We start from the raw sequence: 23,680 nt of genomic DNA, 5'->3' as shown, positions 1-23,680 counted from the left end.
GGTCAGGTGACTCCAGTCACGTGGGAGACCAGGAAGCTGTAGGCAGAACTTCACTCACTTCAACTGCTAACGGCTCCAGCCGTTAGACTAACGCGAGTCGGAGTGGGACGAAAACTTCCTGGATCAGGTAAGTAGACAGGCACCAGCAGATAAAGTCAGTTGACCAATTGTCCAGCCGCACAGCCAAAAACAGCCGCGCCCTTTACACCACTGCGGGCTTCACGCCGCAAGGGCCGCGGCTTGTAGTTTTTATGTAAGATCCCTAGGGGAGTGGCAGAAAAAGGTCAGGTGACTCCAGTCACGTGACAGACCAGGAAGCTGTAGGCAGAACTTCGCTCACTTCAACTGCTAGCGGCTCCAGCCGTTAGACTAACGCGAGTCGGAGCGGGACAAAAACTTCCTGGATCAGGTAAGTAGACAGGCACCAGCAGATAAAGTCAGTTGACCAATTGTCCAGCCGCACAGCCAAAAACAGCCGCGCCCTTTACACCACTGCGGGCTTCCTACTAAGGTTTGAATGGGATTGTAGACTTCCTACCTTGCTCTATTTCTATAATAGGAGTAGTCGCCGCCACCAACAAAATAAAAATAACATAGTCTGCGACAGTCAGTCAAACAAAGAAAAGGTCTATGTCAGAAACCAATACTCAACACCCTTCCCCAAGTTCAAGTCACTGGAGCTCTTCAATTTTTCCTTCACGGTGGATAATATGCACAGTGCAAAAGAGTTCAAAATAAATTGCCAAGGCTTCAGTGCATGGCTCAAGGTTAGCTCAATATATCTAGCACAGTTCCCTTCAGGCATCCCTAACCTGCTACACAAAACCCAGTTAACTGAGGCTTCCCTTCCTGTTGCACTTAACACAGTTCCTGGTTTACCCCAGGCCGCTCAGGTTTCCCTCACCTGAGTTAAAACATGTCAAGACTTTACCTTCTTCTTTACTTTGTCATGGGGTTCCCTTCCCCAACCTTCTTGGTTCTTACTTTGCTTTTTTTTTACATCAAAGACTTTCAAAACTGTGCAGCTTGTTCTAAGCCTTATGCATAACTAGATCGTTTTAATTTGCTTCAACTAGTCAAGTCTTCCTTGTTTCACATTTTATCATACTTCATTGTAAATAGGGCCTACTGGGCCCACAGCCTGTTTATTTCCTTCTTTTCCCTATTTTGTTCCCACTTCATTTGCTCCCCTCGGCAGCACTTTTTCCTTTCCATTTGGGAAAGCCGCTTGGTTACTTTCTTTCAACACTTTCAAATGTTCGCTTCCCTTTCTGAGGAAGATTTACAGTTCACAGAGACTTTCGACAATGCACTTCTCTCTCTGCGCAGGACAACTATGTTACTATGTATTTGCTTTGATCAATTACCAAGTCTTTCTCTTCTTGCGTATACCGCTAGACGCTTTCAGTTGCTTGCAACATTTTAAAACATCCTGGTCTTCACACACCAGGCTCTTTCTTCCCTCAAGGACCCACCGGCTGTGATAGACTGTATCGCATGTTCCTTTAATATCAAGTCCGAGGTTAGGGTCTCCCCCCCGTTCCTCCAGACCAGACCCTCCCGGGTACTCCTGTCATACCAGGGAAATTAGCAACCTTCAAGCACTCCAAGTCTGGACTCCTCCAGCTTCTCAATGGATCTCTTGACAACGCTCTGGCTCTTTGGAGAAATGTCTCCCTCGCCTTGCTTCTGCTTACTCTCCCTCGTACTTTGCCAGCATCACCGCCTTCCATTCTCTATAGCCGCGTGTTCGCCCACCCTTGCACAGCTCCTCCTTCTCGTGCTGGCTCTCGTTCAGCTTGTCTTTTTTGTGCTCCACCTCTTATACTCTGGGCAGCCGTCTATAAGTTTCAGGTGTGCGTGATTGGGACTGAGTGCCTGATCATGCCTGGCCTCATTAATGGGACACAGCCTTTGCAGATTACTACGGGTAATCTTTCTACTCTGTCATTATCTTCCTTGTCTCAGTACTTGGGTTGACACATAAAGGAGGGGAATTATGGGAGTTGTAGTAACCCATAATTATTGGAGAAGTTGTCGTTCTCCTCTTAGTTTTATAATAGGTGGGAAATTGGAAGGGGGTGACGGGACAGGGCTGATAACCGTCCATGAAGGCAGGGACAGAGGTGGGAAGGGGGTCATGGGTGAAACAGGGATACCATGTCCTGCCTTTGGGTTTCTGCATCCCAATCCCGAGGACCCTCTATCCAGGTGATCCTCCCTCGCTTGTCCACCCCCAGGTTCTGGATCCAACAGCGATGGCCGTCCTCTGGCCACCCGAACAGAGGATCTCCAGAGCATAGGTAGGGAAAAACCCTCTGTTTATTCACAGAGCCCAAAGTCAGTCCAGGCAAATCATATATACACAAGACAGCGGTGGGAGGTTCTACAAAAAGGGCATCAGTGCTCTATAATCACTTGTTGTGTGCAGTAGTACATAAGGGCCCTAATGTCAGAAAGAAAGGGAGCAGGATGTGTACACAGTATTCACGGATAAGCAATGGACTGCAATATGTGGGATAAGAAGAAAAATGTTCTATAATTCAAAGTTTCGATTGATTCATTTCATGATATTGAACAGACTACACCACACCCAAGCAAGGATCTGTCAGTTTGGAAATTACTGCTCAGGCGGGTGCCCTAGATGTAACAGCGAGGAAGCCAATATGCTGCACATGTTCTATAATGCTGTCATTTTGGGAAGGGGTTTGTGCCACCTTGATGGCTGTGTCAGGACACTCAAAGCCATTTCCTCAAATGGTCATGCTGTTGGGCATCACAGAGTCAATGGTTGAGAAGAACCAAAGGTTTTTGAATCTGGGATTACTTTTAGCCAAGAGGCAGATTTTGTTTTGCTGGAAACAGCCTGGTGCCCTGACAGTAAAGGGCTGGCTGAGTGATCTTACATGGGCAAATGACATGGATGAGTTATATTGGTACATGCAAAGAGCAGACCTAAGGATATTTGGTCGGACTTTCAATGCTATCTTAATGAAAATGAGGAGACTGTGGGCCTCATTAAGAGGAAGGCGGTAGGGGGGTAAGGGGCCAGTAGAGCTGCCAGCTCCGTTAACCCCCTACCGCCTCATTACGAGGTTTCTCACGGGACCCGCTAAGGACGCCTGGTTTTACCAGACATCCTTAGCGGGTCCCGCGAGCAGTCCAGCATGCTAATAACAGGCCCGACATTAACAGGCCCGTTGTTAGCATGCTCCCCATACCCAAATGGGAATCGGGATGGACCGGGTCCGGGTTCCTTGAATGGGGAAATACCAGGCCCTCCAAGGTCAGAATGGCCCGGTATTTCCCGGTATTTCAGGGAACCCGGACCCGGTACCCAGAATGGGAGTACCCATGCCGCAAAAAGAGGCATGGTTACCTCCTTCCTTCTAATGAGGCCCAGTGTGTGGGTCATCTGATGCTGCGATTGTCTCTAACCAGTAGAGATACCTGTGTAATATGTGTTACAATATTGTTGTTAAAGGGATCACTGTACTGCATTTGTTTATATGTTGTCACCAAGATAACTAAAATAAAGTAAAAAAAAATTAGACCACGACAGCATGTAAAGGACAATTTAGTTATTAGGGTTACATTGGTATTTAAAACAGTCAATATGGAGAAGATATCTAACTTCATTAAAATTCAAATAATAGTACGCCCATCTTTCATCCCCTTGAAGATCTTTTAGCACTTGAATAAACACATGTAAAACCATCCATCAGTGGAGCAGATTCAGCCCATGTCTCTTGTAGGAGGACAATAAGCAGAATTCTTACAAACATTAGGAAGTCCTGATCCTCCATTTTTTAAGAGAGTCCCGCTACATTCCAGCTACCAATGCGAACAGCTGCTTGACTCTCTAGATAAAAATCATTGGTTCCCTGATTCCTATGAAGGTGTTGAAGTCAGTCAAAGTTATCCATGTTACTAAGTCAATTAAACCTATCTGAACATGGGACCGCTATGTGGGAGCTAAGAGGTCATTGCACTGGGCATAAAGGAACCTTGTGTGCTCTGAGGCATGTGGGCAGGAAGCGCATTATAAAAAATAAACTAAAGGAGACTGCCCCCTTTGCGCTGGACTTTCCTTTTTCCCCTGTAGGCTTCGAGGCTGCTTTAGTGCCTATTATAAGGCTCTTTGTGCTCAGCCTTGTCGCCAAAAAGGAAACAGGCCCAAATGGGACCTTCCCCTCGTCCATTGATCCTTGATGCGTTACTGCCAGTTACAGTTCAGCCACCCCACTTCTCATGCCCTGCTTCTCCACCAACACCAAAGCACGGGGCGGGAGGGTGATTAAACACCTGTGTATAGGCACATTATAAATGCCATTCATATCATATCAAAGGAATCTCAAGGACAAAATTAAGGAATATGCTGTATGCGGGTTGGAAGGGCAGGGAGTAGGGAGGGGACTAGGATTAAAAAGGGGGCATCGTAGAGGGTGAAAGTACTTTCCTTACCAATAAATGCATTCAAGCCTTTCTCAGTGTCTGGCTTACATGTAACCAGCCCTTTCCATTAGGGTCTAGGGTGCAACACAACAGGCACCCTAGACCCTGTCCTGTTGCTACTTTCACCCTTGCCTCCTCAACCTCACCTCCTCAACCCCACCCCTCCAGACTGGAGGATTGGGCATTTAGCCCTGCTCCTAGCTCTCACTCCTTCCCATGGGCTCCTCTTAGGTACCAGAGACATCGGCAGGATGGGGGGGGCACACGTGGGTGGATAGCAAACAATGTAACGGAGTGGAGTGGATAACTTGGTCCTAGAGGAAAGAACCCAGTAATTGATGAAGCGTTGTGTGGCAAGCCGCACTGCACGAGAAAGGCAGCCGCTTCCAACACACACTTCCAAAAACAAGTGATTTTTTTTTTTGTAATGCTACAAAGTTCTGCTTAATGTATACAGAATATCAGCTACTTAATTTGGGTTAGATCTCCTAGGTAAATGTGGCACTGAAGCATACAGACAGGAGGCAAGTTTTAATTTGATGGCAATATCTAACAGAGATCATCAAAGGGTACCATTATTTTCATGCCTACAGCACCTGGTATTCCCAGGCGGTCTCCCGTCCAGGTACTAACCAGGCCAAACACTGCTTAGCTTCAGAGATCCGACGAGTTCGGGTGCATTCAGTGTGGTGTAGCCATAGATTGTGGTGTGCATCTAAGGGGCAACGAGGTACACCCAGGCGTGGGCTCCTGATTTGGGTTGATGTTACACTTGCCTGGAAGGTGGAGGCTGCAGATTCTGGATCACCAGATCTACAGCTGTTAAAAGATCTGGATGGCTAAAGATGATGTGGTTCTTTTGGTTACCTTGTATAACAGGCCCTCGCAGGGATTGATGATTTTGGCCGCCTCCAGAAACTGGTTGAAGACATGAGCCCATCCGTACAATGCTCTTATTGCATTGTAGTGGTGGGTGATTTTAACTTACAGCTAGACCCTTACAACGATCTCAGAGCTCTGGGATGACCAAGATGAGGCCTTGGATATCCCACCTCTTATTGCTGCCTCTTCCCGACACGTGATCCGCCTTGCGTTAGAGACGGTATGTATTTGGTTCAAATTGAGCTTAAGGGCCTGTGATGGCCATTTTGAAAACGACCAGCCTGCAAAATAAAATGTAACGGGGTAAATGAGAGCTCCCCGATTGATTATGTATTAATCACGGGATATGATTGGGCTAGGATTGGTGATGTTTCAATCCATAACAGAACAGAGAGCGACCACTATCCTCTAGTAGCAGAAATCCTGGCACACAGTAGGGGGGAGGGAGTTACAGTGTACCATTCGGATCAGCCGATGGTATTAACCGGCCGTGCGCGAAAGGGGGTTAGATGGGCTAAGCTGCTGAAGAAGGGCTTGAAACCGCCCATCTATTCCTCTAATCTGAATAATATCCCAGCAATGTGTGACACACAACTTAGCGTTGACATAATCTTGTGTGAAGCAACTAAAAAGCAACATAGCTCCCCTTGTGGCTTTTCCCGTGGATGCAGCAAAGAAACATTCCCTACCTAGGGTTGGTTGGTACGATGAGGCTTGTCATAGAGTGGAAATGGAGATGGTATCCTGTGTAAAAAGCACAGACGGCGTTGATAAATCTCACTTGCAAGCCCTAAGATTAAATTCGAAGAGCTAACTGGAAGGAAGAAGAGAGAGTTTGTGACTGAACAATGGGGTAGTCTACGTGGAGCCCTGCAATCAAGGGATGCTTGCTCCTTTTGGAAGCTGGTTACTGCCAAGGAACTGAATGGGGCTGGAGACTTGATATGTAACATTGGAGAGCGCGAATGGCGATCCCACTTCTGGAAACTTTATCAAGCTGCAACCCAACCTGCTCCCAGCTCGGTAATATTTAGATCACTATCACCCGCTACCTTTTCATTTTCTGTTGGTGAGGTGGCAGTCGCTCTTAATACTTTAAAAAACCATAAGGCGACAGGCCCAGACGTGATCCCAACAGATCTCTTTAAGGATGAGGTAGAGATACAGGCCCCAGTGTTATGTAGGCTCTTTAATGGCATGCTGCCTAGTGGTGAGATACCAACTTCTTGGCGCTGGGCGATAATTGTCCCCTCTACAAAAATTGCAGGAAAGATTGCCCAGCTAACTACCGCCCCATTTCGCTGCTGGATGGTGTTGGTAAGCTCTTCTGGAAGCTTACTCTCACACATTACCAGGAGTGGGCTGAACATGAAAATGTGGTTAACTACCTCCAAGCTGGGTTTAGGCCAAATGGGGATACAATAGACCATTACTTTTTGTTCTTTTTAATCATTGCTAAGTATACCATCTTAAAGAAAATGTACCTCCATGTGGTCTTTTTGGATCTAATAACAGCCTTCGATACTGTGTCAAGAGATCTATTGTGGAATATTCTGTTGAGGCGTAGTGCTCCGCCCAACCTGGTGGCTGTTACATGTTCACTGTACTCTGCTAACCAATCTACCTTCAGGTATGGCCCAGTGCGGGAACAGACTGAGGACTTAGAGGGGAATGTTAGAGTAAGGCAGGGCTGCACACTGGCACCCATATTTTTGAATATCTATATACAAGAAATTATTGATGCCTTGTTAAGTGGGTGCCAGGACTGCCCCAAGATGGGAGCGGACGCATACCCAGCGTTATTCTAAGCAGACGATGCAGTCCTTCTGACCACCATGCCCCAGGGCCTGAAGCATGTTTTGTCTATGTTTGCTACCAAATGCATGGAGTTGAGCTTAGCTCCAAACATCCCAAAATGTAAAGTGATGGGCCCTCATTAGGACCCTGGCGTTAAGGGTTTAACAGCGCCGTAAAAGGTGTTGGCGCTGTTATACCCTTATCGCCTGATTACGAGGTCCCTTTGCGGCTCTCGACCTTAACTGCTGGCCTGGACCAGCTGTTAAAGTAGGGACCCGCAAAGGGACTTTCGAGGTAATTACGGTACTGCAATTTGTGGTACCGTAATTACCGGCTTCCCCAGTTCCATTGAGCCCTATGGGGCAAAAATGGGAATGGGTAAGGGCCAATGGTAAATGGGGAATTACCGCCCCGCCAACCTTGGAATGGGGCGGTATTTCCCCATTTACCATTGGCGGACTCGTTATAATACCGGCAGCAACCATGGTGCTAATAGCGCCATTGGTTACCGCCGGTGTTGTAATGAGGGCCATAGTCTTAAAGCCACTCCATGCTAAAAGGAGAACACTACATTTGAGTGTTTGTGACTCAGTTATAGAGCAGGTTAACCACTTTGACTACCTCAGAGTTCGTTTTGTGGACACAGGAAATTGGAAGCCACAAGTAGCCAAATCAACACTCTCACTGACCAAATAACATTGTGGTATCTCATCCTTCTTTGCCAAGCATGGTAGAGGTGCAATTTCCCCGCACTGGAATTATTCCACAAACAAGCCATACCGGCAGCTATGTATGTATCTGAACTGTGGGGATATGTTAATATCGCTGATTTGTCCACCTGTGAAGACACATTTTAAAAGAAACTACTGCTTTTACCTGTGTCAGCCCCACCTAGAACTCGACAATACTAGGATAGAGGCTGGGACTGGAGAGAAACTAGAGACATATAGGAACACCCTGTCACATGTCTTGAGCCTCGAGGAGGGGTGTGGGGGGTGAGTTTAAAGTGGCTTGTACATGTAAAGGCGTGCCTTTTCCGTCTTGATATGCCTGAACTGTGGAATAATCCCCAGGTGTCCCAGGTATGGGACCTGAACACCTTGAAGCTCAAGGCAAAAATATGTATGAAAACCTGATAGCTGATGCCACGAAGTTGAAATTTGGAAAGCACTCCCTTGAATCCACTGTAGAACTAGGGTCCAAGGTTTATTTGGATGCCATCCTCTCGGCAATGGAAAAGTCTTTCTATGTCTGATTCAGGCTTGGGTTTTTGCCAATAGCTTGCATAACCAAAGGGTGGCAGGGGGCGCAATCGGATCGCTGCCCGATATGTCCCGGGAGGATAGCTCAGCGGCAGCGTGCGCGTCTTGGAAGCAAGACGACACGAAGCAGCAACAGGTTCGATCCCCAGGTCCGCGCTTAGAAACCTCCGGGTGTTTGAACGCGTTATAAATACGTAACTAAGACAAAAAAACACAATTACTCAACTAAGAAAAACAAAAAACAATTCCTGTAACAGCGCCTCGATGCCTGCGGGCTGTGTGAGCGCTTTATAAATGTAAATAAATAAAAATAAATATGTGGATCTCAAACAGAAAATATTGACACTTTTTATTAATCTGCACTAAAACCCATTGCATAAGATGCATGTACCTGCAACCTTTTCTGAATAATGCAGGTATTTGTCATGTAACCCCTGCAGTTCGGTATCTAAGAAAATGTTGGCTTCCTCATGTGGTTTTCGGAACTGCATGTTTTATCTATAGGGCATGGTTGCTGAGAAACAGAATTTTGAAGAGTGCTCTTAGCACAGTGGCCAGTGATAAATAAGTGCCTGGGGCTGCTAGCCTTTGCTCTCCTCAGTCACTATTATGATAAAATCCTTTCTGTCGATCACCTGTGCACTAATATAACTGGCACTGTGCGGGCCATGCTTTTAGTCCTAACCTTGACACTTTTACCCTAAGCAACTTCACACAAATCTACGCCCTGTATACGGGCAAAACCCAGAGAGCTATGTATGACATGCGCTTGATTTGCACCCATTGACCTGTAATTTCTGTGAAGTTTTTAGTTTCTTGAGATAATTGTGCATTTTATATCGATTTCGTTGCTGATTTGTACTGATGTTTTTATATAGAAGTTGATTGTTTCTTGGAACTTAAAGGCTAAATGCCGAATAAAAGTATGTTTGACTGACTGACATTATTTTCATGCCTACCAAAAGTGAAATCTTCCATAAACTGAAATCATACAAAAAGGGAATATGCATTTGTATTGCTCTAGAGATACAGATATCAATGTACGTCATGATCATTCCATGGGGATCAATGGCCTTTATTGCAACCAGCTGACATTGAAACACTAATAATGGGATATGAAGGAACGTTTTCTTGGGTAAACATGTGCTGATCATTTTGGTAGCGATATTAAGCTTCATGTGTTTGCTGTTAGGTCTCAACAGGTTACTCTAGAGCAGGTGCAGGAGGATGTTGGTTCTTCAGGGATTCCGTAGACCTCCACTTCACAGGGTGTCAGATAGTCCTCCCTGCCTCTTATGATGAGGTTCACGTAGCGACCGACCATCCCATTGCACTGAAATGTCTCTGTGGCACCAGAGCCGATGGAAGAAATAGTCGCACACCTGGAACAAGAAAGAGACAGGAACAGCTGAAAGTACCTATGATATGTTGATTATTGCATTTGTAAAACGGTGCACACTCAGAAAAGGGCTTCAAGGCATTTAGGGCTGATGTAACACTAGGCTAAGCATTGGTGAACTATGACTCGACAATGAGATGTTTTTTAAATCAACCTCTTGGCACAGGGCCACCCTTTGTTGGGGACAAAGTTCTTCAACTCATCCTATTGGCACACTATACAGTTATTGCACAAGGCCGGATACGGGTGCTGTGTAATGAAATGTTTTGTCTTTGGTATGCTCACTATTTAAGCTTCATATATAAAGGGGGAACCCCAAAGTAGCTCACAACATGTGGGCACTCTACCTTATTTCGGGGAGGTTAAGTATTGAGTATAACAGGAGGTAGTTAGCAGGTTATTCAACAGTTAGACCAAAAGATTCAATTAGTCTAATTAAGTTCACAATACAACATTATAGTTTATTCAAAGTATCAAAAACATAACAGACAACCATATGATCAATTCCGCTTGTCAGTATTATAACAAAACACACTAAAACGCAATCCTTTCTGTGACAATGTGTCCTCTAGAGTGAGAACTCGTGTAGGGTTAGTGAACACAGTTGGTTATGGACAACATTCAAAGCATATGCTAATATACAGTTGCCGTACTCTTACGAGGAGTCAAGTAGTTTACTTCTAGTCTATCTAAATACTACAACATGGAACTCAACATGTTTCTGTTCTCTTTTGTAGATATCGGAACATTCGTCAAGAGGGTGGTCACATTGGTTCTGGTAACACTAAAACGTGCGGTTCACCATAGTTATATCAAGTGTTTTTCTTTTGGCAGAGAATTGTTAATTTTCTCTGTATGGTGTAACTGTTGAAAAACATACAAGAAGAAGGGAAAGCTTTAGTTGCTCAGTTCCTTGGATTGATTATTATAATTATAATAATGCTCAGTTGGGCATGTTAGTTATCTTCATGAGCGTGAAGTTAGTCTCTGGTGGATGGTGTCCTCTGCAGAGTTAGGGCTAATCATCAGCAGTCTGGCCCAGCTTTTTATGCCGTGGTACCGACCTGAAAGTTTAGGTATCAAAGAGACTAATCCTTTACTTGTCCAAAAAAGAATAGCCTTCCGTCATTTGCATCCCTATATATTTCACATTTTAATTCCTTTTTTAAGAAAAAGGACATACCTGTTACTTGTTCGATATGTAGGCCCTCATTACAACACCGGCGGTAACCAATGGCGCTATTAGCATCATGGTTGCTGCCGGTATTGTAACGAGTCCGCCATGGTGCAATGGGGAATTACCATGCCATTCCAAGGTTGGCGGGGCAGTAATTCCCCATGCACCATTGGCCCTTCCCCATTCCCATTTCCCTTTGCGGGTCCCTACTTTAACGGCTGGTCGAAACCAGCCGTTAAGGTCGGGAGCTGAAAAGGGACCTCGTAATTAGGCGCTAAGGGGTTAACAGCGCCGCAGCCTTTTACGGCACCGTTAACCCCTTAGCGCCAGGGTCGTAATGAGCCCCGTAGTCTCTTCAAGGTTGTATTGGTATCTGATGGTTCTTTATTTTACTTGTGTTGTTGTTTTAACCAAATCCTACGTCTGGAATGTTAGTGGTGGCTTCTATGATCTAAAATAAAGCCAACCGGCTCTTAGTAGAGATTATACATATTTTCATATATCAGTAATAGCTGTTGTTATATGCTGATGTTCAAATTGCCTTAGTTCTCTTGGTAGCTGAAGGGAGCTCGCTACTGAGGATTTTCAATATCCGGATAGGAATTTGAAATCTTAGGATTCAGGAGCCTCGGGGGTCTCGTTATTCCTATTGGGAGTGGAGTAAAGATAATAATCCGACTCTGTGGATTCACTGTTATCTTGACTGAGAATAGTTCCCAGGGATCCAGACAATTGGTGGGTATAGGTTTATTTAAGCTTACCAGACATCCCAGCTTTAAAGGGGCGCTTCCCATTGTTAACTTTTTCTACCTGATTGGACTTGCCACATAAATTCCTTGGCTGGAAGAAATGGAAACTTGACCTCTGCCAACTAAGTACATCAGTAGTTGCACATCAGAGGATTGTTTTGTTTTCATTTGGGTGGGCAGCGCTCCCTTTCATTCATAGACTGCTTGTTCCTTGGTCATGGATATAATTAATGAACTTGGAGATAATAGTGTTCTCAGGATTAAATCGGTGTGCTATCATGGGTGGGAAGAGGGGACAATGGAGCAGGTGAATTAGCCACTAAAAATGAGCCGCTGTCATTTCAGTATCTCAAATGTGGTAATGAATAGGGACGATTTTCTTAGACTGAACTGCTCTCCATTACTGAGCGGCTACCACTTTCGTCAGTAATGGTAGTCATAGTTTTACAAATGATGGCCTTTCGAGATTCCCTTGTTATGCAGGCTACGCCATATACAATTGCTATATACAGTTTAATAGGCTGGATAGAGGGCTGTGTGAAATGTTGTGGGGTAATGGAATTGCTAGGGTGGTCTTGAAAGCCCTCTGTGGATCTGTATGGGATGGGGGTTTGGGTCTTTTTGACCTGATGCGGTACTATTGGTTCTCACATATGGTTATTACTTATTTTTTTATTTGATTGAAACAATTTTCAACCTTTCAATAAAATGTTGGTTAACAATTAACATATGCCATGCAATGTTTAACATTCAAACAAATTAATAAAACACATTGCAGAGAAGCAGGGAAGGTCAAAAAAGGTGGGTGACAACACATCTCATGCAACCTGATTGATTTATACCCAGTGGGTGTCCTGGACAGTCAATCCAATTGTAAGGACCCTAATAATTCAGCCAGGGTTACTGCTCCTCGTTGGCTGCTTAGGATTAGCAGCCACAAGGCTCCAGGTGTCAACATATGATAATCCTTAAGCAGATGCTGGAGGAATCGTTTTATTTGCGCCAATAAAATTGGGCTCAATACTACCAGTTTTTTTAACGTTTAAATTTGTGAGGCATCATCACAATATCAACAAGTCCACTCCTACTCGGTTAGCTTAGATCTAATTCCCTGGACCTCTCTTGTTGACCATCAGTGTACTCCAAAGCAGAGGAACAGATTTCTATATTTAGGCGCTGGGAACCTGATTAAATACAGTTCAGGATGATTGAAGGACTCTATCTTACAATGTCCAGTTTTAGGATCCTTAAATCTCATGCACAGGTCCCAAGTCTGGCACCAATCATATAGCCACAGTTTCAATTTAGCCCAATTGGGGTTTGTAATAAGTAAATCTAGTGAGATATCGGCTTCCGCCATCAGGGTTACAGATTTAGTTTTCCAAGATGATGAGGACTTGCCAGCACCAGATGCCAGCAGCATGGATATAGCTGATAGCAACGTATCTGGTGCAGTTGGCATGACACATATCCCATACAGGCAAAGCATTTTCCGCATACGGATGGCAGTTAGCGATAAGAGGCCCAATTCGTATCGTATAATTGCGATAAGTTGACTTAATGGAAGAGAGAGCACTCTTTTCTAGAATAGACCTTCAAGCCTAGACCAGAACGGCGCAGATTCATGTACCGTGGTCTCTGCCACATACATTATAATTGGTACAACATTTTGTTTATAAAAGGTAATAACGGGTACATAGGAACATTTCCCATACTTCATATGTATGATTCGGATTTGAGACACTGCTATTAAGACTTTCTGTGTTCATCCCCAAATACCGGTATTCTGAGGCTACACTGAGAGGTGTCCCATGCAGGTGCCACTTAAAGGTGCGCTTAGTAGAAGACGACTTGGTGGGAAAAATGAGAATATTGGTCTTCTTAAGGTTTATAGCAAGCTGATTCTGGTCTGCATAAGCTTCTAAAGCAAATAACCCATTTTGCAACCATTTCAGGGTTTTTGCTAGAAGCACCAATTCGTCTGCATAGAAGAGCCATGGCACTACACTTGTTTCCAGTTTAGGAGAGTCCGAGACCAAGTTCTTCATATTTGTCCCTATGTCGGCTATGAAGAAGTTGAAAATAGCTGAGGCCAAAATACAGCCTTCCTTAAGCCCCCTATACGTTGGAATTGCTTGGGTCAAATTCCCTTCCTAAGAAAGTTGAATCTGAATAGACGTGCCTGTATAGAATTGAGAGACCAAGGCTAGACTATGCACTGGACATGCTGCCTTCTCCATTTTAGCAAACAACAGTTCTCTCGGAACAGAGTCGAAAGCAGTTTTGAAATCAATGAAAGCCACATAGATAGGCTGGTCCATCTGTTTGCTACGATCTTTAATTAACGAAAGGGCTAGTAAATTCACTGAAGTTCCCAACCCAGAGACAAATCCTGTCTGAAATCCATCTGCTAAGGCTTTCAGTCTCACCCAACGATTGAAAGCTGGTAGTAGGAATTGGGCAGAAATCTTGCCTGAGGTATCTACAAGGGCGATTGGTCGATAGTTTTCGGGAATCTCACTATTGCCCTTCTTATATATGGGGATTATAATTGACTTCTTCCAGGTTGGAGGAATTTGTCTGAATTGCAGAATTCGTGTGAAGAGTATGAAAGGTACTGATGCACAGACCTGTATATGGTCTTTTCGCATGTGATTGGTAAGGCAATCAGGGCCTGGCGCCCTCAACTTGCTTAACTGATTTATCTGAATCAGAATGTCTTCTCAATCCAAATTAATGGTATCCTGAGAGACCCATGAGGAGTTGAATACACCTTTATGCATGTTTTGCGGTGCATGAAGGTTCTTGAGCTATTTGGACCATGCGTCTTCTTGAACTGCATTAATTTGGAAAGGCAATTGAGTATCTTGGAAGGCAGCATTCAAGATGGTCCATATATGGGCGCTATTTTCCCCCGCAAGAGTAGCTAAGGTTAGTTCCCCATCTTGCTGGGTGATATAAGCCTGATGGGTTTTCAGCCAGTTCTTATAGCGCATCTTCAGTGTGCGAGAGTCAGCAAATCTTGTGGATGAGTTCATACAAGCAATCGTTCTTAGGTCCTTTCGCAGCTCAGATTTATTATGTTTGACTCTAAGGTCAAACACGTGTTTATGCATAAAGTAAGGTATTTGCCCGAAAGGGACATATTGCTTGAACAGACTCATCGCTGCTACATGTCGACCTTCTAAGTCAACTATACCCAACGGGAAGTGAGTTGGTGGTTCACTTAAAGAAACAGCTGGATGAGTAACCATCTCATGAGTCCATCTAAAACAATTTCTTCCTCCTGATAGTACCACTTGTCCTGTTAAGATGGAGCTATAGAACTGGAGTTGTGCCAGATCCAAGTATAGTATAATAGGCTGTGATCACTTTGCGCCTGTTAGAGTACACAGAAGCTATCAATATTCATGAACATATTCCTCTGAACAAAGACATAATCAATAATGGAAGACTGGTTAGCTCTTCGCCAGGTTGATTTCAGAGGGAGGTCCCCCTTCAGGGCACCATTTAACATAATGAATTGGCTCTCAGCCATAAGGGCAAGCCATTAATTGGTGAGATGCGTTAGAGTATTAGTAGGTGTAGATATACATCAGCTATTAAATCTACCATGAGGGCAACCTCTGATAAAAATTGTTTATCAGAAATGCCAGCATGGTTCCAATATAGATTCAAGAGGGTTAGATCCCCTGAGGGGGTCCTCTTCCTGACAAGTTGCACAAATCTATTTGGGGACATCCATGGTTCAAAAATGAATCCAGGGGTTTTCTTCATGGCAACCAACAAGCCAGCAGAGGAGCGTCCCTGGACCGCTTTCGCCGCTGGTAACAAGATCACAAGATGGGTCTCCCAGACTGGAGGCTCCACAAGCCACGTCTCTTGTAGCATGACAATATCTATTTCTATTTAGGATTGTTTTCAATAACCAAGAGGTGCTTGAAGTCCCTAGTATTCCAGGTTGCCATCTTGATAGTGACTGATCTAGTATTAATGGGTTGTTATCTACAGTTCGAATATTTGCTTCCAGGACGCCCTCTTGGCAAACAGGATTGGGCCGAGGCTCTTGTATTTTGGAAGTTCACCTGCCGTCCTGCATTGAAATCCTTCTCGGTCACAAGTAATTGTTGAAGGTGATCTGGCATCAATTCCAACAGTGGGATTTGTGTTAAAGAACAGAGTGTTCTTCCTAATTCATTGCAGGGAACTGTCCTCATGCTTTAGAATGAAGCCTTCATTGAAAACATTGGATCTAGCCTTCCCCAAGGCATTTAGCACCAGCCCAGATTGAATCCATATTCTCACAACTCCAAAGTCATCATTATTAATAAATTCAATCAAGGCTATGTCGGAGGATTGAAGATCTTGCAGAGCCGGGATGTCACCAAAGAGGTTATGTACGCTGGTCCTATTTAGAACGTATGCATTGTAAGGCCCTCCTCTACATTGGAGTATTAATTTGTACTGACTGCTCATGGGGCGAGCTTGAATCCCAACCGGTTCAATGAACCCATTTAGTTTTGTGTATGCCTTTGGTTCAAGACTTGTGATGTCCCTCCTTACATGAATCTTTCTTTCTTTAGATGTTATTCGTTGTGCCAGTGTTGTAGAGTACAAAGTGCGAGCTTGCAATTTTATTTTGGGCTGTACAATCAAAGGTTTTGACAGAATATTGGTTAGTCTGATTGTTTTCTCAATTTCAAATCGCCTTTACTGCAGTGTAAGGAGGTTATCTTCCCTAGAACTGCAATCGAACAACATGCATCGTCCATGTCAGCATGATGTATCAGCCTCTGTACTTCCCAGTCATTTGTGAACATTGCCTGTGTCCTGTGCAACAGCTGGTTCTTCGTCCAGACCAGCTGCGCCATTTAAAAATTGTGCAGCTTTAATGAGGTCATCCTGTGGCTCGCATTCAGATTCAGAAGATTCAGAAGCATCTGGTTCACCAATCCTCACGACCCTTTTTGTATTCCTGCTCGGATGCAAAGGCCTCCAGCTTTGCTTTTATGATGCTGTCTTAAGGCTCGCCCTTTCTTTCACTGGTTTTGTGAGTAAATGTAGAAACCTCATGGATGCAGATTGAAGAGATTTCGAGGCAAGTCTCTGTATTTTTGTCTTTTTAGTCGTCCTCATAATTTGGGGCGCTGGTTTCCTTTTAGCAAATATGTTGAAAGCTGGCTTCAGGATTGTTTGAAGGGACGAGGAGGCCTCTTGAGGAGAATTCGAGGGAACCATTATTGCCATTTGCGGCGGGGGGGGGGGGGGGGGTTCATCTCCTGAATAGGGGATTGGGAGAGTTGCTCTTGAAGTGGTGCTTGTATCAATTAATCAGTTTTTAGAACAGTTGGATCTTGCACTTCAAAAGTTGATGGTGCATCCCCCAATTCTCTAACGGTTGTTAAACTACCCCCGTGGAAACTCAGTGGCTTCGTAGTTAATGTGGTTACTAGCCTCGTTTGTTCTGCCAATCTATTGTCAAGAGTTCCATTAAGTTTGGCCAGGGACATTAATGGCCGCTAATGTCACTTCAACAATAGGTGTAACCTCCTGCATTTTTGGTATAGAACTGTGTGGTGTAGGGTTTGCAAAGGAAGCTGATGTACACGTTCATGAATTCTCCGATGCTGGATATAATATTGGAGAGTGTGACAGATTTAAAGCTGGAGGGCTCCTTAATTTCAAGGACTGAGTATCTGCAACTCACAACACATCCTTGAATGGATGGTCCGATGGAGGCACAACATCCCTTGGATTAACAACTTGGCCTTCTGTTGGCTCAACCATCAGGTCTTCAGCTTTCCTCAAAGGGGCAAGAATCAGTGCCGTATTGCACAGGGTTCTATTGGGCGTATATATGAGGTAGAACCAGTATTGCCATGACCTACACAGAGCACACTTGCATCAAAGGCAGGTCTTTAGTGAAAAGTGTCTCAGTGCTGGTAGACAAGGCATTTGTTGGTGGTGTTTTACACAGGATTTGAACCTCTTCTGAACTCTTCTGAACTGTGAGTAGCATCAATTACCATTAGAGAATCTGATATCTCCCTGAAATCTATTAATAAATCGCTACGATTCTTAATAGCTTCGATCAGCAACCATGCAAAATGCGCCTTGTGTCAGGTAGTGGAGCCACAAGTTTGACCCCTGAGATGGCTTTTACACTACAGAAAACCCTGATGTCAGCTCTCAGAGATTGAGAGCTTGAGCTTGCTTGCGACTCAATGGCTCGCCAGCTGAATTCTGTGGACGAGCTGCATTGGGCGGGCGACTCAATTTCTCCAATCTGATATTTGTCGTCATAGCTGACTTCAAGGTATACACATGCGACATGCAGAGTTAACTAAACATTTAAAACTAAGAAATCTGTGTTAGACACATATAAATGCATATGCACAAAAAGGGATAAGATATGTACTCAGGTGCTTCCTGCACCCATGAGCAACTGCGTAACTGCACTCACAGCTGCGAGCTCGCAGGTGCGCGCGGCCTGTTCTTTTTGTTGGAAATTGGTGGGAAAGTGGCGGAGTCAGCCAATTAAAGGAAAACACGTTTTTCTCCTTTGTCCACAATTATGTCCAACGTATATAACACGTTCAGAAACAGCGTTCAAGAGCAGAGTAGCCACTGCATAACTGCACTCACATCTGTACTCCTTGATGCTCCTTATTACTAACCACTGGGTCTTTGTGGACATGGACAGGCCAGATATTAAGCTGCATATAGAGAGTAAGCAGGGGTGAATGCCTGTTCAAGTCTTCCACTGCACAAGATAAAAACACATACCCTCGTCCCCCCACATGCAAGTTAGTTATTCAAATATAGCAAGAATTGGGGAAGCAAGTAGGGTGGGGAGATTTACAAATCTATGGGACAACTGCTTTGTGAAAGAACTAAAAGGCATGCCTTTTATCAGAGCATCGGAGGATAAGAATATAAAGCGAGTGGAGAATATAGTGAGAGAGGGGCAGTTAAAATATTTTGATGATCTCCAGAATTACTTCCAAATGGCTAGAGGCAGTTTCTACTGGTATTTATAATTGCGACATGCTCTCAAAGTCCAGTGGAAAGGAGAGTTTGTGATACGACATGCTCTCAAAGTCCAGTGGAAAGGAGAGTTTGTGATACCTGCAGCTTGCCCGCTGGATCGGTGAGTGTTGGAGAGGAGACTTGCTCCAAGGCTGGCTCTGACATTTATAAGGGCATTGGGAGTACGACCATGGGGCCATTGGTGAGATCACAGGTGGTTTGGGAGGCAGATATGGAGAGATTGGAAAAGGATGTTTCGCTAAAGGCAAATTTTTGCACAGGGTGTATTATCTATCCTTTTGACAGGCTCAAATGCAGTGTGTCAAAGGCAAGAAGGAGGAAGGCACCTTCAGGCATATGCTTTGTTATGTCCATGTCTCCACAAGTACTTGAATCAGTGAGGTGACTCAGATGTTAGGTTGGTAGTTGGCACTCTTGGGAATACGGGGAGACATCATATCATCCAACTTGAAAAACAACTCATTGCAATGGCCATGGTTACCACAAAAACAGATATTGCCCGGAATTGGGGGGCTTCAGAAGTTCTAAGGCTAATAAACTGGAGCTTGGGGATGGATATATCAATGGAACTGGATGCATTGGCTAGAAGCATAGGGGTTGCCCTGTCAAACAAGATAGGAACTAGTGAAGATGGCTGGTGGTAGCAGTATAACTGGAGTAGGGCTGATTGAGTGGAGAAGGGTATGGGAAGAGGTGTCACAGAGCAACAGACAATTTCTAAAAGAGCATGTTGCTATGTTGGTGTCTGTTTTTTATTGAATGGAATTGGGAGATGGAGAAGGTTGGTGGGTTGTGTCGATGCATCTTATGCTGAAATGTTAACTGTATGCTACTCTCATGAAACCTAGTTATATGATACAAGGTTGTTGGTGGAGGGGATCTAAAGCTGTGTGCGTGTGCATATTGCTGTATTCCTTTAGAATTGCATGCCGATATCCATCACTGATTCCTGGGGAACTCACTCCCATTCAAGAATGGCAGACAGGACTTTGATCACATTGCAAAAGGCAACTCCCTGATTCAAGAAGACCCACTTCAGCCCACTTGGAAGTGTAGTCCACCAGCACTATGATAACATGTATAGATGACCCTAGTGTCTCAACTGAACTGGGCCCACAATATCCGGTAAAACCTTAGACCAAACCTTGCTGGCAAACAGGCGCAAATCTGCTTAGTATTACCACTGGGCCCGCAAAGCCTGCAATCTCTGACCGTGTTTTCAATTTTGCTGCAAATTCAAGGACAACAGTAATTTCGCATGATTTGCATTTGGTCATATTACAGTCAAAGAGGAATTCATGGCTCACCTCCACAACTTGTTTCTTTAGAAATACAGCGAGAACCAACCCTCAAGTTACCATGATCGCCCTGATGCCCCCCTGTGAGGCCTGGGAACACCTTACTAAACTGGGAGATCTATTGTCACTTAGAGTCTCAACTTTCTCTGATTCTTCTGTGAATCACTTGAACTGCTTGCTGTGTTTCACCCAAACTTCCCAGCCACTGCCTAGGCTCAGTGCGGCCACAATGTATTGCTCAGCTTACGCTCCAGGCTGTGTGTTACCCAAACTGTCTCTTGGATGCTTCAGAGATAGTCAGCCACCAAATTGCTGCATCTTGGAACATACACAATCTTTTCATTTTATATCATCTTTTTATAAAATGCTAGTTGTGTAGTGCCTCTGGAGCAAAGAGAAAGGTTATTAGAATCTGATCTTTCACAGGCAATGGAATATTTCAGATCGGTTAGGTGCGAGGGAGGGGGATGGCAAAGGGTACACGTCCAAAACGCAGTACTGTGCGGAGAGAACTAAAGTGCATGTTAACATAGGATAGTCTGGTTCAAGATGCATGCTCGCAAGGGAAGGAAGGACAAATAGCCACGGATGCATCACATTCCATAATGTCAACCACATACCCTCAAATGAAAGGATCGGGGGTCATAGACATGCTCATATTAGAGACTGGAAGTGTTTCAGAAACCAGAAAACAACTAGAGCGTATCTCAACTGCAGAGTAATTCTTCTTTGCCCCACAGGGCCCTTAAGGCAAAGGCTATAAATACTTTTCTTCTAAGTTGCATTTGTTTGGGGGCTCCACACAGACACTTGTCGCTGGTGTCCACAGTTATGAAGGTAAGCTCTCATGGGTTGTATGTTCTAAGCATGAGCCCTTTATTGATTTCTTCCTTAAGAGCCTTGCACTCTTGAGGCCAGATAAACTTCACATTTTCTCTCATCAATTCTATCATGTGACTCCTCCTGGAGACAAAAGTCTCAACAAATTTGGAACTATAGTCAACTAAACCCAATAACAACATTATCTGATCTCTATCGGCACAAGATGGGACCCACAATATGGTGTTCACCAAGTCTTTCTTTGTGTTTACACCCCAGCTCAAGGTGTTTGGTGCCCTTAATTGGTCATTAGGTGTGGATGAAATTAGCCTTCTTTGTCTAGTGACATTTCTGCCTGAAATCTGAAAAATGTTGCTCCGTTCCACCATTCCGCTTTGAGACCGTATGAAATAGCGGCGCAATGCAAAGCGAAATGGTTGCCTGAAGCCGCTGCAAAGAAAGTTCTATCCAGACCGCGCATGGGCAGAAAAAACATAGGCGTCATGACAACAAGCCTTAATTTTCCAGAAGCGTGTGCTGTGCTTTTTATGCACATGTACCTTATTATCGATTGTGGAATTTGTATAGCGCAAACTGAACTGACTTAACCACATCTAGGCGCAGAGTGGTAATAGCAAAAGAGCATACATTCGCTAAACTTTGAACATGTCTGTTTATTTACAAAGATATGTTTTTAGGGCTTTACGGAACTGAAAGAGTCATTCTTTGTTTTCCTGAGTTCACAGGGAAGGCTGTTCCACAACCTGGGGCCATACACTGCAAACCTTCTTTCTCTTCTAGATGGTATCGTCAGTAGAAGTTTGTCCACTGATTGCAGTTGCGTTGGTATCTAATCAGTTTTTCCGCCAAGTATGATAGAGTCTGATTATTTAGGCACTGGTAGATCAGACATATAGAATGCTAAAATCGACTGTGTCCCCGACTGCCACCCAGTGGTTGGAACTGCACAGAGCTGAATTTGGGAATATTTGCCAACTCCAAAAATCTGCCTGACCAATACATTTTGTGCATTCTGCAAACGGTGCAGATGTTTCTGCGGAATGCCTTCTAGTAAGCCCTTACAATGATCTAACTGGGAAATAACCAGAGCTTTTACTACAACACATTGGATCTCAGATGGTAAAAAAGGGAGAGCATGTCGCAGCAAGCGCAGAGAATAGAATACTGACTGAACAGTTGCCCTAAGCTAACTTTCAACGTCCAAATTGTCTTGCCATATGCAACCGAGATTTAAAATTTGAGGTGCACTGCTTCGTCTTGTCTGTAGCAAGGTATGTGTTCCTCCTTCTAGCACCTGTTCTTTGCATCAGGCTACAGTTTAGGACAAAGCAAAATGTACGTTTTTCCCACTCAAGCATGTGCTTTCAGACAAAGAAAAATGTGCATATCTTTTGTGCATGTGCTTTGCATCACGTTTTGCTGCAAAGTAAAGCGTTCAATTATCCTACAAGCGCATGCATTTTACCTCCCCCTCTTTAACCACACTTCTCATTTTTGTTTTATTCCTTCTTTCTAGGATTGCGAAAGTAGGATATTCCTTGTCCGCACCAAGCAGTGTTAGAAGCACACCACCACCTGAGGAGGTGAATGACTTGATGTCACCTTCAGCCAGTGCAACAGTGCCTTCATCCCACCCACCTGCTGCCAAATAAATCACTGAGGAAGCTACCAGTGATGGTAACATGAGGGAGGATCATATCGGAGGAGACAGCTGTCAAGGGCAAGTGGTGACTCTTTTAGGAGGGACGCAGTATTCATCCTCTTCTGAGGATGAGATGCCCCTAATATCTAAATATCTGATAGCATGATGTCAATGTAAAATTCCCTCTCCCAGAACTACCCAAACCACAGACTATGAAAATCCTGTTAACCATCTTAAAAGTGGTACATTAGGGATTCAGGAAGTTAATATCAGAACTTCTAATTGTTATGATTATGCCTTCTATAGAACAAATCAGTTTACGTTGACTAATCATAAAAAGAACAAATCAGTATGGATTTTAAGTCCCATAATACTTGTGGTACTGGGACGAGGAAGAGGGACACAGAGTTGATGAAGTATAATGAGCGCCATAGTTGGTGTGGTAGAAAGCACCTGAGCGGGCATTTAAATATATAAATGAGTTTCAGGTGCAGGAGAAGAGGGAGGAGAAGATGATGGTGTAGTAGTGGCGGTAGCAGGACTATGTAAAGAAGACACTGTGGAAACAGAGGAAGCGTGGTAGTGCAGAGGATGCGCAGATTGAAGCGGCTCGGAAGAACGCTACGGCATGTGAAAGATGAATTCCTGACATGCCGTGAACCGATCCGGTACAGAAGTCGAACCAGAGATCACACAGAGCTGTAAGAGCTCCCATGAAGGACTGGGTGTAGCGCAGCAGTCTCACCGGAGCTGACAGAAGCGTAGAGGCACCCAAAGAGCTTGGCAATGGCACTTGTGAGTCAAAAGGAGACACCAAGGCATACCATTGAGTTGGCCTGAAGCATGTGACCCTGGGCGCTCTGAAAAAGACAGCTATGTGAATTTGATGATTTTGAATATCGAACAAATGAAATAAAGCAAACTGGGCGCAAATCTTCTAACAAGGGATACCAGTTGGGAGATAATGTTAACCCGCATTGCCAAAGCCGCTGAAGAGTTATACCAAGGTAGACTGGGCGCAATTCTCCTAACAAGGGATACCAGTTAGGGAACAATTGTAATCCACATTTCTAGCAGCCAAGAGGTTGCATAAGCATAAAACAAAGTCTAAAGAAGAAAAGCCCTCCTT

The 23,680-nt window shown here is 44.4% G+C and overlaps 1 pseudogene; it reads right to left on the bottom strand.

The window, feature by feature from the left end:
- Window positions 1-5,039: 5,039 nt before the first annotated feature.
- LOC138456227 (5S ribosomal RNA) lies at window positions 5,040-5,158 on the bottom strand (annotated as a pseudogene).
- Window positions 5,159-23,680: the final 18,522 nt, after the last annotated feature.

This window comes from Ambystoma mexicanum, chromosome 4p, assembly GCF_040938575.1.
Source record: "Ambystoma mexicanum isolate Mex_15411 chromosome 4p, UKY_AmexF1_1, whole genome shotgun sequence".
Lineage (NCBI taxonomy): Eukaryota > Metazoa > Chordata > Amphibia > Caudata > Ambystomatidae > Ambystoma > Ambystoma mexicanum.
This window is presented reverse-complemented; position numbering and strand designations above follow the sequence as displayed.